General features: G+C 48.4%; 1 protein-coding gene across 1 annotated transcript in view; it reads left to right on the top strand.

The window, feature by feature from the left end:
* The window catches only part of zgc:92664 (uncharacterized protein LOC436695 homolog), a 249,544-nt gene that overhangs the window by 83,977 nt on the left and 150,205 nt on the right, over nucleotides 1-15,362 (top strand). The window lies entirely within an intron of this gene.

The raw sequence follows: 15,362 nt of genomic DNA, 5'->3' as shown, positions 1-15,362 counted from the left end.
GGATGCTGCAGACTGCTCTGATGAATCTGGTATAAGGTTAATCGATATGACGGGGTTGCTGCAGACAGCTGTGATGAATCTTGGACAAGGCTTATCGATATGACAGGTGGATGCTGCAGACTGATGTGATGAATCTGGTACAAGGCTAATCGATATGACAGGGGGGAGGCTGCAGACTGGTGTGATGAATCTGGTACAAGGCTAATTGATATGACGGGGATGCTGCAGACTGGTGTGATGAATCTGGTACAAGGCTAATCGATATGACAGAGGGATGCTGCAGACTGCTGTGATGAATCTGGTACAAGGCTAATCGATATAACGGGGATTCTGCAGACTGGTGTAATGAAATTGGTACAAGACTAATCGATATGACAGGGGGATGCTGCAGACTGGTGTGATGAATCTGTTACAAGGCTAATCGATATGACAGAGGGATGCTGCAGACTGCTGTGATGAATCTGGTACAAGGCTAATCGATATGACAGAGGGATGCCGCAGACTGGTGTGATGAATCTGGTACAAGGCTAATCGATATGACAGGGGGATGCTGCAGACTGGTGTGATGAATCTGTTACAAGGCTAGTCGATATGACAGGGGATATTGCAGACTGGTGTGAGGAATCTGGTACAAGGCTAATCGATATGACAGGGGGATGCTGCAGACTGGTGTGATGAATCTGGCACAAGGCTAATCGATATGACAGGGGGATGCTGCAGACTGGTGTGATGAATCTGGTACAAAGCTAATCGATATGAGACGGGGAGGCTGCAGACTGGTGTGATGAATCTGGCACAAGGCTAATCGATATGACAGGGGGATGCTGCAGACTGGTATGATGAATCTGGTACAAGGCTAATCGATATGACAGGGGGATGCTTCAGACTGGTGTGATTAATCTGGTACAAGGCTAATCGATATGACAGGGGGATGCTGCAGACTGGTGTGATGAATCTGGTACAAGGCTAATCGATATGACAGGGGGATGCCGCAGACTGGTGTGATGAATCTGGCACAAGGCTAATCGATATGACAGGGGGATGCTGCAGACTGGTGTGATGAATCTGGTACAAGGCTAATCGGTATGACGGGGATATTGCAGACTGGTGTGAGGAATGTGGTACAAGGCTAATCGATATGACAGGGGCATGCTGCAGACTGGTGTGATGAATCTGGCACAAGGCTAATCGATATGACGGGCAGGCTGCAGACTGGTGTGATGAATCTGGTACAAGGCTAATCGATATGACAGGGGGATGCTGCACAATGCTGTGATGAATGTGGCACAAGGCTAATCGATATGACGGGGATGCTGCAGACTGGTGTGATGAATCTGGTACAAGGCTAATCGATATGACGGGGTTGCGGCAGACTGTTGTGATGAATCTGGTACAAGGCTAATCGTTATAATGGGTAAGCTGCAGACTGGTATGATGAATCTGGTGCAAGGTTAATCGAGATGACAGGGGGATGCTGCAGACTGGTGTGATGAATCTGGTACAAGGCTAATCGATATGACGGGGATATTGCAGACTGGTGTGATGAATCTGGTACAAGGCTAATCGATATGACAGGGGGATGCTGTAAACTGGTGTGATGAATCTGGTACAAGGCTAATCGATATGTCGGGGATGCTTTAAACTGGTGTGATGGATCTGGCACAGGGCTAATCAATATGAAAGGGGGAGGCTGCAGACTGGTGTGATGAATCTTGTACAAGGCTAATCGATATGACAGGGGGATGCTGCAGACTGCTGTGATGAATCTGGTATAAGGTTAAGCGATATGACGGGGTTGCTGCAGACAGCTGTGATGAATCTTGGACAAGGCTTATCGATATGACAGGTGGATGCTGCAGAGTGGTGTGATGAATCTGGTACAAGGCTAATCGATATGACGGGGATGCTGCAGACTGGTGTGATGAATCTGGTACAAGGCTAATCGATATTGTAACGTGCATGGATATGAAGACACGCTGGCCGCTGGCTCGCGGGTCTGACCCTTTAGTCGAACGGTTAGCGATGCCTCCTGCGGTGCGGGCTAAACGGGTTTCCTTCCCGGACGCAGCATCTCCTGTGGTTGCGTTGTCCCCCGAATTGGCTACAATATGATAGGGGGATGCTACAGAATGCTGTGATGAATCTGGTACAAGGCTAATCGATATAACAGTGGGATGCTGCAGACTGGTATGATGAATCTGGTACAAGGTTAATCGAGATGACAGGGGGATGCTGCAGACTGGTGTGATGAATCTGGTACAAGGCTAATCGATATGACGGGGATATTGCAGACTGGTGTGATGAATCTGGTACAAGGCTAATCGATATGACAGGGGTATGCTGCAGACTGGTATGATGAATCTTGTACAAGGCTAATCGATATGACAGGAGGATGCTGCAGACTGGTATGATGAATCTGGTACAAGGGTAATCGACATGACAGGGGGAGGCTGCAGACTGGTGTGATGAATCTGGCACAAGGCTAATCGATATGACAGGGGGATGCTGCAGACTGGTATGATGAATCTGGTACAAGGCTAATCGATATGACAGGGGGAGGCTGCAGACTGGTGTGATGAATCTGCCACTAGGCTAATCGATATGAGAGGGGGATGCTGCAGACTGGTGTGATGAATCTGGTACAAGGCTAATCGTTATAATGGGTAAGCTGCAGAGTGGTGTGATGAATCTGGTAGAAGGCTAATCGATATGACAGGGGGATGCTGCAGACTGCTCTGATGAATCTGGTATAAGGTTAATCGATATGACGGGGTTGCTGCAGACAGCTGTGATGAATCTTGGACAAGGCTTATCGATATGACAGGTGGATGCTGCAGACTGGTGTGATGAATCTGGTACAAGGCTAATCGATATGACGGGGGAGGCTGCAGACTGGTGTGATGAATCTGGTACAAGGCTAATTGATATGACGGGGATGCTGCAGACTGGTGTGATGAATCTGGTACAAGGCTAATCGATATGACAGAGGGATGCTGCAGACTGCTGTGATGAATCTGGTACAAGGCTAATAGATATAACAGGGGGATGCTGCAGACTGGTGTAATGAAATTGGTACAAGACTAATCGATATGACAGGGGGATGCTGCAGACTGGTGTGATGAATCTGTTACAAGGCTAATCGATATGACAGAGGGATGCTGCAGACTGCTGTGATGAATCTGGTACAAGGCTAATCGATATGACAGAGGGATGCCGCAGACTGGTGTGATGAATCTGGTACAAGGCTAATCGATATGACAGGGGATATTGCAGACTGGTGTGATGAATCTGGTACAAGGCTAATCGATATTGTAACGTGCATGGATATGAAGACACGCTGGCCGCTGGCTCGCGGGTCTGACCCTTTAGTCGAACGGTTAGCGATGCCTCCTGCGGTGCGGGCGAAACAGGTTTTCTTCCCGGACGCAGCATTTCCTGTGGTTGCGTTGTCCCGCGAATTGGCTACAATATGATAGGGGGATGCTACAGAATGCTGTGATGAATCTGGTACAAGGCTAATCGATATAACAGTGGGATGCTGCAGACTGGTATGATGAATCTGGTACAAGGTTAATCGAGATGACAGGGGGATGCTGCAGACTGGTGTGATGAATCTGGTACAAGGCTAATCGATATGACGGGGATATTGCAGACTGGTGTGATGAATCTGGTACAAGGCTAATCGATATGACAGGGGTATGCTGCAGACTGGTATGATGAATCTTGTACAAGGCTAATCGATATGACAGGAGGATGCTGCAGACTGGTATGATGAATCTGGTACAAGGGTAATCGACATGACAGGGGGAGGCTGCAGACTGGTGTGATGAATCTGGCACAAGGCTAATCGATATGACAGGGGGATGCTGCAGACTGGTATGATGAATCTGGTACAAGGCTAATCGATATGACAGGGGGAGGCTGCAGACTGGTGTGATGAATCTGCCACTAGGCTAATCGATATGAGAGGGGGATGCTGCAGACTGGTGTGATGAATCTGGTACAAGGCTAATCGTTATAATTGGTAAGCTGCAGAGTGGTGTGATGAATCTGGTAGAAGGCTAATCGATATGACAGGGGGATGCTGCAGACTGCTCTGAGGAATCTGGTATAAGGTTAATCGATATGACGGGGTTGCTGCAGACAGCTGTGATGAATCTTGGACAAGGCTTATCGATATGACAGGTGGATGCTGCAGACTGGTGTGATGAATCTGGTACAAGGCTAATCGATATGACAGGGGGGAGGCTGCAGACTGGTGTGATGAATCTGGTACAAGGCTAATTGATATGACGGGGATGCTGCAGACTGGTGTGATGAATCTGGTACAAGGCTAATCGATATGACAGAGGGATGCTGCAGACTGCTGTGATGAATCTGGTACAAGGCTAATAGATATAACAGGGGGATGCTGCAGACTGGTGTAATGAAATTGGTACAAGACTAATCGATATGACGGGGATGCTGCAGACTGGTGTGATGAATCTGTTACAAGGCTAATCGATATGACAGAGGGATGCTGCAGACTGCTGTGATGAATCTGGTACAAGGCTAATCGATATGACAGAGGGATGCCGCAGACTGGTGTGATGAATCTGGTACAAGGCTAATCGATATGACAGGGGGATGCTGCAGACTGGTGTGATGAATCTGTTACAAGGCTAGTCGATATGACAGGGGATATTGCAGACTGGTGTGAGGAATCTGGTACAAGGCTAATCGATATGACAGGGGGATGCTGCAGACTAGTGTGATGAATCTGGCACAAGGCTAATCGATATGACAGGGGGATGCTGCAGACTGGTGTGATGAATCTGGTACAAAGCTAATCGATATGAGACGGGGAGGCTGCAGACTGGTGTGATGAATCTGGCACAAGGCTAATCGATATGACAGGGGGATGCTGCAGACTGGTATGATGAATCTGGTACAAGGCTAATCGATATGACAGGGGGATGCTTCAGACTGGTGTGATTAATCTGGTACAAGGCTAATCGATATGACAGGGGGATGCCGCAGACTGGTGTGATGAATCTGGCACAAGGCTAATCGATATGACAGGGGGATGCTGCAGACTGGTGTGATGAATCTGGTACAAGGCTAATCGATATGACGGGGATATTGCAGACTGGTGTGAGGAATCTGGTACAAGGCTAATCGATATGACAGGGGCATGCTGCAGACTGGTGTGATGAATCTGGCACAAGGCTAATCGATATGACGGGCAGGCTGCAGACTGGTGTGATGAATCTGGTACAAGGCTAATCGATATGACAGGGGGATGCTGCACACTGCTGTGATGAATGTGGCACAAGGCTAATCGATATGACGGGGATGCTGCAGACTGGTGTGATGAATCTGGTACAAGGCTAATCGATATGACGGGGTTGCGGCAGACTGTTGTGATGAATCTGGTACAAGGCTAATCGTTATAATGGGTAAGCTGCAGAGTGGTGTGATGAATCTGGTACAAGGCTAATCGATATGACGGGGATGCTGCAGACTGGTGTGATTAATCTGGTACAAGGCTAATCGATATGACAGGGGGAGGCTGCAGACTGGTGTGATGAATCTGGTACAAGGCTAATCGATATGACAGGGGGATGCTGTAGACTGGTGTGATGAATCTGGTACAAGGCTAATCGATATGTCGGGGATGCTGCAAACTGGTGTGATGGATCTGGCACAGGGCTAATCAATATGAAAGGGGGAGGCTGCAGACTGGTGTGATGAATCTTGTACAAGGCTAATCGATATGACAGGGGGATGCTGCAGACTGCTGTGATGAATCTGGTATAAGGTTAATCGATATGACGGGGTTGCTGCAGACAGCTGTGATGAATCTTGGACAAGGCTTATCGATATGACAGGTGGATGCTGCAGAGTGGTGTGATGAATCTGGTACAAGGCTAATCGATATGACGGGGATGCTGCAGACTGGTGTGATGAATCTGGTACAAAGCTAATCGATATGACGGGGATGCTGCAGACTGGTGTGATGAATCTGGTACAAGGCTAATCGATATTGTAACGTGAATGGATATGAAGACACGCTGGCCGCTGGCTCGCGGGTCTGACCCTTTAGTCGAACGGTTAGCGATGCCTCCTGCGGTGCGGGCGAAACGGGTTTTCTTCCGGACGCAGCATCTCCTGTGGTTGCGTTGTCCCCCGAATTGGCTACAATATGATAGGGGGATGCTACAGAATGCTGTGATGAATCTGGTACAAGGCTAATCGATATAACAGTGGGATGCTGCAGACTGGTATGATGAATCTGGTACAAGGTTAATCGAGATGACAGGGGGATGCTGCAGACTGGTGTGATGAATCTGGTACAAGGCTAATCGATATGACGGGGATATTGCAGACTGGTGTGATGAATCTGGTACAAGGCTAATCGATATGACAGGGGGATGCTGTAGACTGGTGTGATGAATCTGGTACAAGGCTAATCGATATGTCGGGGATGCTGCAGACTGCTGTGATGAATCTGGTATAAGGTTAAGCGATATGACGGGGTTGCTGCAGACAGCTGTGATTAATCTTGGACAAGGCTTATCGATATGACAGGTGGATGCTGCAGAGTGGTGTGATGAATCTGGTACAAGGCTAATCGATATGACGGGGATGCTGCAGACTGGTGTGATGAATCTGGTACAAGGCTAATCGATATGACGGGGATGCTGCAGACTGGTGTGATGAATCTGGTACAAGGCTAATCGATATTGTAACGTGCATGGATATGAAGACACGCTGGCCGCTGGCTCTCGGGTCTGACCCTTTAGTCGAACGGTTAGCGATGCCTCCTGCGGTGCGGGCTAAACGGGTTTCCTTCCCGGACGCAGCATCTCCTGTGGTTGCGTTGTCCCCCGAATTGGCTACAATATGATAGGGGGGTGCTACAGAATGCTGTGATGAATCTGGTACAAGGCTAATCGATATAACAGTGGGATGCTGCAGACTGGTATGATGAATCTGGTACAAGGTTAATCGAGATGACAGGGGGATGCTGCAGACTGGTGTGATGAATCTGGTACAAGGCTAATCGATATGACGGGGATATTGCAGACTGGTGTGATGAATCTGGTACAAGGCTAATCGATATGACAGGGGTATGCTGCAGACTGGTATGATGAATCTGGTACAAGGGTAATCGACATGACAGGGGGAGGCTGCAGACTGGTGTGATGAATCTGGCACAAGGCTAATCGATATGATAGGGGGATGCTGCAGACTGGTATGATGAATCTGGTACAAGGCTAATCGATATGACAGGGGGAGGCTGCAGACTGGTGTGATGAATCTGCCACTAGGCTAATCGATATGAGAGGGGGATGCTGCAGACTGGTGTGATGAATCTGGTACAAGGCTAATCGTTATAATGGGTAAGCTGCAGAGTGGTGTGATGAATCTGGTAGAAGGCTAATCGATATGACAGGGGGATGCTGCAGACTGCTCTGATGAATCTGGTATAAGGTTAATCGATATGACGGGGTTGCTGCAGACAGCTGTGATGAATCTTGGACAAGGCTTATCGATATGACAGGTGGATGCTGCAGACTGGTGTGATGAATCTGGTACAAGGCTAATCGATATGACAGCGGGGAGGCTGCAGACTGGTGTGATGAATCTGGTACAAGGCTAATTGATATGACGGGGATGCTGCAGACTGGTGTGATGAATCTGGTACAAGGCTAATCGATATGACAGAGGGATGCTGCAGACTGCTGTGATGAATCTGGTACAAGGCTAATAGATATAACAGGGGGATGCTGCAGACTGGTGTAATGAAATTGGTACAAGACTAATCGATATGACAGGGGGATGCTGCAGACTGGTGTGATGAATCTGTTACAAGGCTAATCGATATGACAGAGGGATGCTGCAGACTGCTGTGATGAATCTGGTACAAGGCTAATCGATATGACAGAGGGATGCCGCAGACTGGTGTGATGAATCTGGTACAAGGCTAATCGATATGACAGGGGGATGCTGCAGACTGGTGTGATGAATCTGTTACAAGGCTAGTCGATATGACAGGGGATATTGCAGACTGGTGTGATGAATCTGGTACAAGGCTAATCGATATTGTAACGTGCATGGATATGAAGACACGCTGGCCGCTGGCTCGCGGGTCTGACCCTTTAGTCGAACGGTTAGCGATGCCTCCTGCGGTGCGGGCGAAACGGGTTTTCTTCCCGGACGCAGCATCTCCTGTGGTTGCGTTGTCCCCCGAATTGGCTACAATATGATAGGGGGATGCTACAGAATGCTGTGATGAATCTGGTACAAGGCTAATCGATATAACAGCGGGATGCTGCAGACTGGTATGATGAATCTGGTACAAGGTTAATCGAGATGACAGGGGGATGCTGCAGACTGGTGTGATGAATCTGGTACAAGGCTAATCGATATGACGGGGATATTGCAGACTGGTGTGATGAATCTGGTACAAGGCTAATCGATATGACAGGGGTATGCTGCAGACTGGTATGATGAATCTTGTACAAGGCTAATCGATATGACAGGAGGATGCTGCAGACTGGTATGATGAATCTGGTACAAGGGTAATCGACATGACAGGGGGAGGCTGCAGACTGGTGTGATGAATCTGGCACAAGGCTAATCGATATGACAGGGGGATGCTGCAGACTGGTATGATGAATCTGGTACAAGGCTAATCGATATGACAGGGGGAGGCTGCAGACTGGTGTGATGAATCTGCCACTAGGCTAATCGATATGAGAGGGGGATGCTGCAGACTGGTGTGATGAATCTGGTACAAGGCTAATCGTTATAATGGGTAAGCTGCAGAGTGGTGTGATGAATCTGGTAGAAGGCTAATCGATATGACAGGGGGATGCTGCAGACTGCTCTGATGAATCTGGTATAAGGTTAATCGATATGACGGGGTTGCTGCAGACAGCTGTGATGAATCTTGGACAAGGCTTATCGATATGACAGGTGGATGCTGCAGACTGGTGTGATGAATCTGGTACAAGGCTAATCGATATGACAGGGGGGAGGCTGCAGACTGGTGTGATGAATCTGGTACAAGGCTAATTGATATGACGGGGATGCTGCAGACTGGTGTGATGAATCTGGTACAAGGCTAATCGATATGACAGAGGGATGCTGCAGACTGCTGTGATGAATCTGGTACAAGGCTAATAGATATAACAGGGGGATGCTGCAGACTGGTGTAATGAAATTGGTACAAGACTAATCGATATGACAGGGGGATGCTGCAGACTGGTGTGATGAATCTGTTACAAGGCTAATCGATATGACAGAGGGATGCTGCAGACTGCTGTGATGAATCTGGTACAAGGCTAATCGATATGACAGAGGGATGCCGCAGACTGGTGTGATGAATCTGGTACAAGGCTAATCGATATGACAGGGGGATGCTGCAGACTGGTGTGATGAATCTGTTACAAGGCTAATCGATATGACAGGGGATATTGCAGACTGGTGTGAGGAATCTGGTACAAGGCTAATCGATATGACAGGGGGATGCTGCAGACTAGTGTGATGAATCTGGCACAAGGCTAATCGATATGACAGGGGGATGCTGCAGACTGGTGTGATGAATCTGGTACAAAGCTAATCGATATGAGACGGGGAGGCTGCAGACTGGTGTGATGAATCTGGCACAAGGCTAATCGATATGACAGGGGGATGCTGCAGACTGGTATGATGAATCTGGTACAAGGCTATTCGATATGACAGGGGGATGCTTCAGACTGGTGTGATTAATCTGGTACAAGGCTAATCGATATGACAGGGGGATGCTGCAGACTGGTGTGATGAATCTGGTACAAGGCTAATCGATATGACAGGGGGATGCCGCAGACTGGTGTGATGAATCTGGCACAAGGCTAATCGATATGACAGGGGGATGCTGCAGACTGGTGTGATGAATCTGGTACAAGGCTAATCGATATGACGGGGATATTGCAGACTGGTGTGAGGAATCTGGTACAAGGCTAATCGATATGACAGGGGCATGCTGCAGACTGGTGTGATGAATCTTGCACAAGGCTAATCGATATGACGGGCAGGCTGCAGACTGGTGTGATGAATCTGGTACAAGGCTAATCGATATGACAGGGGGATGCTGCACACTGCTTTGATGAATGTGGCACAAGGCTAATCGATATGACGGGGATGCTGCAGACTGGTGTGATGAATCTGGTACAAGGCTAATCGATATGACGGGGTTGCGGCAGACTGTTGTGATGAATCTGGTACAAGGCTAATCGTTATAATGGGTAAGCTGCAGAGTGGTGTGATGAATCTGGTACAAGGCTAATCGATATGACGGGGATGCTGCAGACTGGTGTGATTAATCTGGTACAAGGCTAATCGATATGACAGGGGGAGGCTGCAGACTGGTGTGATGAATCTGGTACAAGGCTAATCGATATGACAGGGGGATGCTGTAGACTGGTGTGATGAATCTGGTACAAGGCTAATCGATATGTCGGGGATGCTGCAAACTGGTGTGATGGATCTGGCACAGGGCTAATCAATATGAAAGGGGGAGGCTGCAGACTGGTGTGATGAATCTTGTACAAGGCTAATCGATATGACAGGGGGATGCTGCAGACTGCTGTGATGAATCTGGTATAAGGTTAATCGATATGACGGGGTTGCTGCAGACAGCTGTGATGAATCTTGGACAAGGCTTATCGATATGACAGGTGGATGCTGCAGAGTGGTGTGATGAATCTGGTACAAGGCTAATCGATATGACGGGGATGCTGCAGACTGGTGTGATGAATCTGGTACAAAGCTAATCGATATGACGGGGATGCTGCAGACTGGTGTGATGAATCTGGTACAAGGCTAATCGATATTGTAACGTGAATGGATATGAAGACACGCTGGCCGCTGGCTCGCGGGTCTGACCCTTTAGTCGAACGGTTAGCGATGCCTCCTGCGGTGCGGGCGAAACGGGTTTTCTTCCGGACGCAGCATCTCCTGTGGTTGCGTTGTCCCCCGAATTGGCTACAATATGATAGGGGGATGCTACAGAATGCTGTGATGAATCTGGTACAAGGCTAATCGATATAACAGTGGGATGCTGCAGACTGGTATGATGAATCTGGTACAAGGTTAATCGAGATGACAGGGGGATGCTGCAGACTGGTGTGATGAATCTGGTACAAGGCTAATCGATATGACGGGGATATTGCAGACTGGTGTGATGAATCTGGTACAAGGCTAATCGATATGACAGGGGTATGCTGCAGACTGGTATGATGAATCTTGTACAAGGCTAATCGATATGACAGGAGGATGCTGCAGACTGGTATGATGAATCTGGTACAAGGGTAATCGACATGACAGGGGGAGGCTGCAGACTGGTGTGATGAATCTGGCACAAGGCTAATCGATATGACAGGGGGATGCTGCAGACTGGTATGATGAATCTGGTACAAGGCTAATCGATATGACAGGGGGAGGCTGCAGACTGGTGTGATGAATCTGCCACTAGGCTTATCGATATGAGAGGGGGAGGCTGCAGACTGGTGTGATGAATCTGGTACAAGGCTAATCCATATGACAGGGAGAAGCTGCAGACTGGTGTGATGAATCTGGTACAAGGCTAATCGATATGACAGGGGCAGGCTGCAGACAGGTGTGATGAAACTGGTACAAGGCTAATCGATATGACGGGGAGGCTGCAGACTGGTGTGATGAATCTTGTACAAGGCTAATCGATATGATGGGGATGTAGCAGATTGGTCTGATGAATCTGGTACAAGGCTAATCGATATGACGGGGTTGCGGCAAACTGTTGTGATGAATCTGGTACAAGGCTAATCGTTATAATGGGTAAGCTGCAGAGTGGTGTGATGAATCTGGTACAAGGCTAATCGATATGACGGGGATGCTGCAGACTGGTGTGATTAATCTGGTACAAGGCTAATCGATATGACAGGTGGATGCTGCAGACTGGTGTGATGAATCTGTTACAAGGCTAGTCGATATGACAGGGGATATTGCAGACTGGTGTGAGGAATCTGGTACAAGGCTTATCGATATGACAGGGGGATGCTGCAGACTGGTGTGATGAATCTGGCACAAGGCTAATCGATATGACAGGGGGATGCTGCAGACTGGTGTGATGAATCTGGTACAAAGCTAATCGATATGACGGGGAGGCTGCAGACTGGATTTGATGAATCTGGCACAAGGCTAATCGATATGACAGGGGGATGCTGCAGACTGGTATGATGAATCTGGTACAAGGCTAATCGATATGACGGGGATGCTTCAGACTGGTGTGATTAATCTGGTACAAGGCTAATCGATATGACAGGGGGATGCTGCAGACTGGTGTGATGAATCTGGTACAAGGCTAATCGATATGACAGGGGGATGCCGCAGACTGGTGTGATGAATCTGGCACAAGGCTAATCGATATGACAGGGGGATGCTGCAGACTGGTATGATGAATCTGGTACAAGGCTAATCGATATGACGGGGATATTGCAGACTGGTGTGAGGAATCTGGTACAAGGCTAATCGATATGACAGGGGCATGCTGCATACTGGTGTGATGAATCTGGCACAAGGCTAATCGATATGACGGGCAGGCTGCAGACTGGTGTGATGAATCTGGTACAAGGCTAATCGATATGACAGGGGGATGCTGGAGAGTGGTATGATGAATCTGGTACAAGACTAATCGATATGACGGGGATATTGCAGACTGGTGTGATGAATCTGGTACAAGGCTAATCGATATGATGTGGATGCTCCAGACTGGTGTGATGAATCTGGTACAAGGCTAATCGATATGATGGGGATGTTGCAGACTGCTGTGATGAATCTGATACAAGGCTAATCGATATGACAGGGGGATGCTGCACACTGCTGTGATGAATGTGGCACAAGGCTAATCGATATGACGGGGATGCTGCAGACTGGTGTGATGAATCTGGTACAAGGCTAATCGATATGACGGGGTTGCGGCAGACTGTTGTGATGAATCTGGTACAAGGCTAATCGTTATAATGGGTAAGCTGCAGAGTGGTGTGATGAATCTGGTACAAGACTAATCGATATGACGGGGATGCTGCAGACTGGTGTGATTAATCTGGTACAAGGCTAATCGATATGACAGGGGGAGGCTGAAGACTGGTGTGATGAATCTGGTACAAGGCTAATCGATATGAAAGGGGGAGGCTGCAGACTGGTGTGATGAATCTTGTACAAGGCTAATCGATATGACAGGGGGATGCTGCAGACTGCTGTGATGAATCTGGTATAAGGTTAATCGATATGACGGGGTTGCTGCAGACAGCTGTGATGAATCTTGGACAAGGCTCATCAATATGACAGGTGGATGCTGCAGACTGGTGTGATGAATCTGGTACAAGGCTAATCGATATGACAGGGGGAGGCTGCAGACTGGTGTGATGAATCTGGTACAAGGCTAATCGATATGACGGGGATGCTGCAGACTGGTGTGATGAATCTGGTACAAGGCTAATCGATATTGTAACGTGCATGGATAAGAAGACACGCTGGCCGCTGGCTCGCGGGTCTGACCCTTTAGTCGAACGGTTAGCGATGCCTCCTGCGGTGCGGGCGAAACGGGTTTTCTTCCCGGACGCAGCATCTCCTATGGTTGCGTTGTCCCCCGAATTGGCTACAATATGATAGGGGGATGCTACAGAATGCTGTGATGAATATGGTAAAAGGCTAAACGATATAACAGTGGGATGCTGCAGACTGGTATGATGAATCTGGTACAAGGCTAATCGATATGACAGGGGTATGCTGCAGACTGGTATGATGAATCTTGTACAAGGCTAATCGATATGACAGGGGGATGCTGCAGACTGGTATGATGAATCTGGTACAAGGGTAATCGACATGACAGGGGGAGGCTGCAGACTGGTGTGATGAATCTGGCACAAGGCTAATCGATATGACAGGGGGATGCTGCAGACTGGTATGATGAATCTGGTACAAGGCTAATCGATATGACAGGGGGAGGCTGCAGACTGGTGTGATGAATCTGGCACTAGGCTAATCGATATGAGAGGGGGATGCTGCAGACTGGTATGATGAATCTTGTACAAGGCTAATCGATATGACAGGGGGATGCTGCAGACTGGTATGATGAATCTGGTACAAGGGTAATCGACATGACAGGGGGAGGCTGCAGACTGGTGTGATGAATCTGGCACAAGGCTAATCGATATGACAGGGGGATGCTGCAGACTGGTATGATGAATCTGGTACAAGGCTAATCGATATGACAGGGGGAGGCTGCAGACTGGTGTGATGAATCTGGCACTAGGCTAATCGATATGAGAGGGGGATGCTGCAGACTGGTGTGATGAATCTGGTACAAGGCTAATCCATATGACAGGGAGAAGCTGCAGACTGGTGTGATGAATCTGGTACAAGGCTAATCGATATGACAGGGGCAGGCTGCAGACAGGTGTGATGAAACTGGTACAAGGCTAATCGATATGACGGGGAGGCTGCAGACTGGTGTGATGAATCTTGTACAAGGCTAATCGATATGATGGGGATGCTGCAGACTGGTCTGATGAATCTGGTACAAGGCTAATCAATATGACGGGGTTGCAGCAAACTGTTGTGATGAATCTGGTACAATGCTAATCGTTATAATGGGTAAGCTGCAGAGTGGTGTGATGAATCTGGTACAAGGCTAATCGATATGACGGGGATGCTGCAGACTGGTGTGATTAATCTGGTACAAGGCTAATCGATATGACAGGTGGATGCTGCAGACTGGTGTGATGAATCTGGTACAAGGCTAATCGATATGACAGGGGGATGCTGCAGACTGGTGTGATGAATCTGGAACAAGGCTAATCGATATGACAGGGTTGCTGCAGACAGCTGTGATGAATCTTGGACAAGGCTTATCGATATGACAGGGGATATTGCAGACTGGTGTGAGGAATCTGGTACAAGGCTAATCGATATGACGGGGATGCTGCAGACTGGTGTGATTAATCTGGTACAAGGCTAATCGATATGACAGGTGGATGCTGCAGACTGGTGTGATGAATCTGGTACAAGGCTAATCGATATGACAGGGGGATGCCGCAGACTGGTGTGATGAATCTGGCACAAGGCTAATCGATATGACAGGGGGATGCTGCAGACTGGTGTGATGAATCTGGTACAAGGCTAATCGATATGACGGGGATATTGCAGACTGGTGTGAGGAATCTGGTACAAGGCTAATCGATATGACAGGGGCATGCTGCAAACTGGTGTGATGAATCTGGCACAAGGCTAATCGATACGACAGGGGGATCCTTCAGACTGGTGTGATGAATCTGGCACAAGGCTAATCGATA

This window comes from Lampris incognitus, chromosome 20 (assembly GCF_029633865.1).
Source record: "Lampris incognitus isolate fLamInc1 chromosome 20, fLamInc1.hap2, whole genome shotgun sequence".
Lineage (NCBI taxonomy): Eukaryota > Metazoa > Chordata > Actinopteri > Lampriformes > Lampridae > Lampris > Lampris incognitus.
The sequence above is the reverse complement of the archived record's forward strand: the minus strand, read 5'-3'. Positions and strand labels throughout refer to the sequence as shown.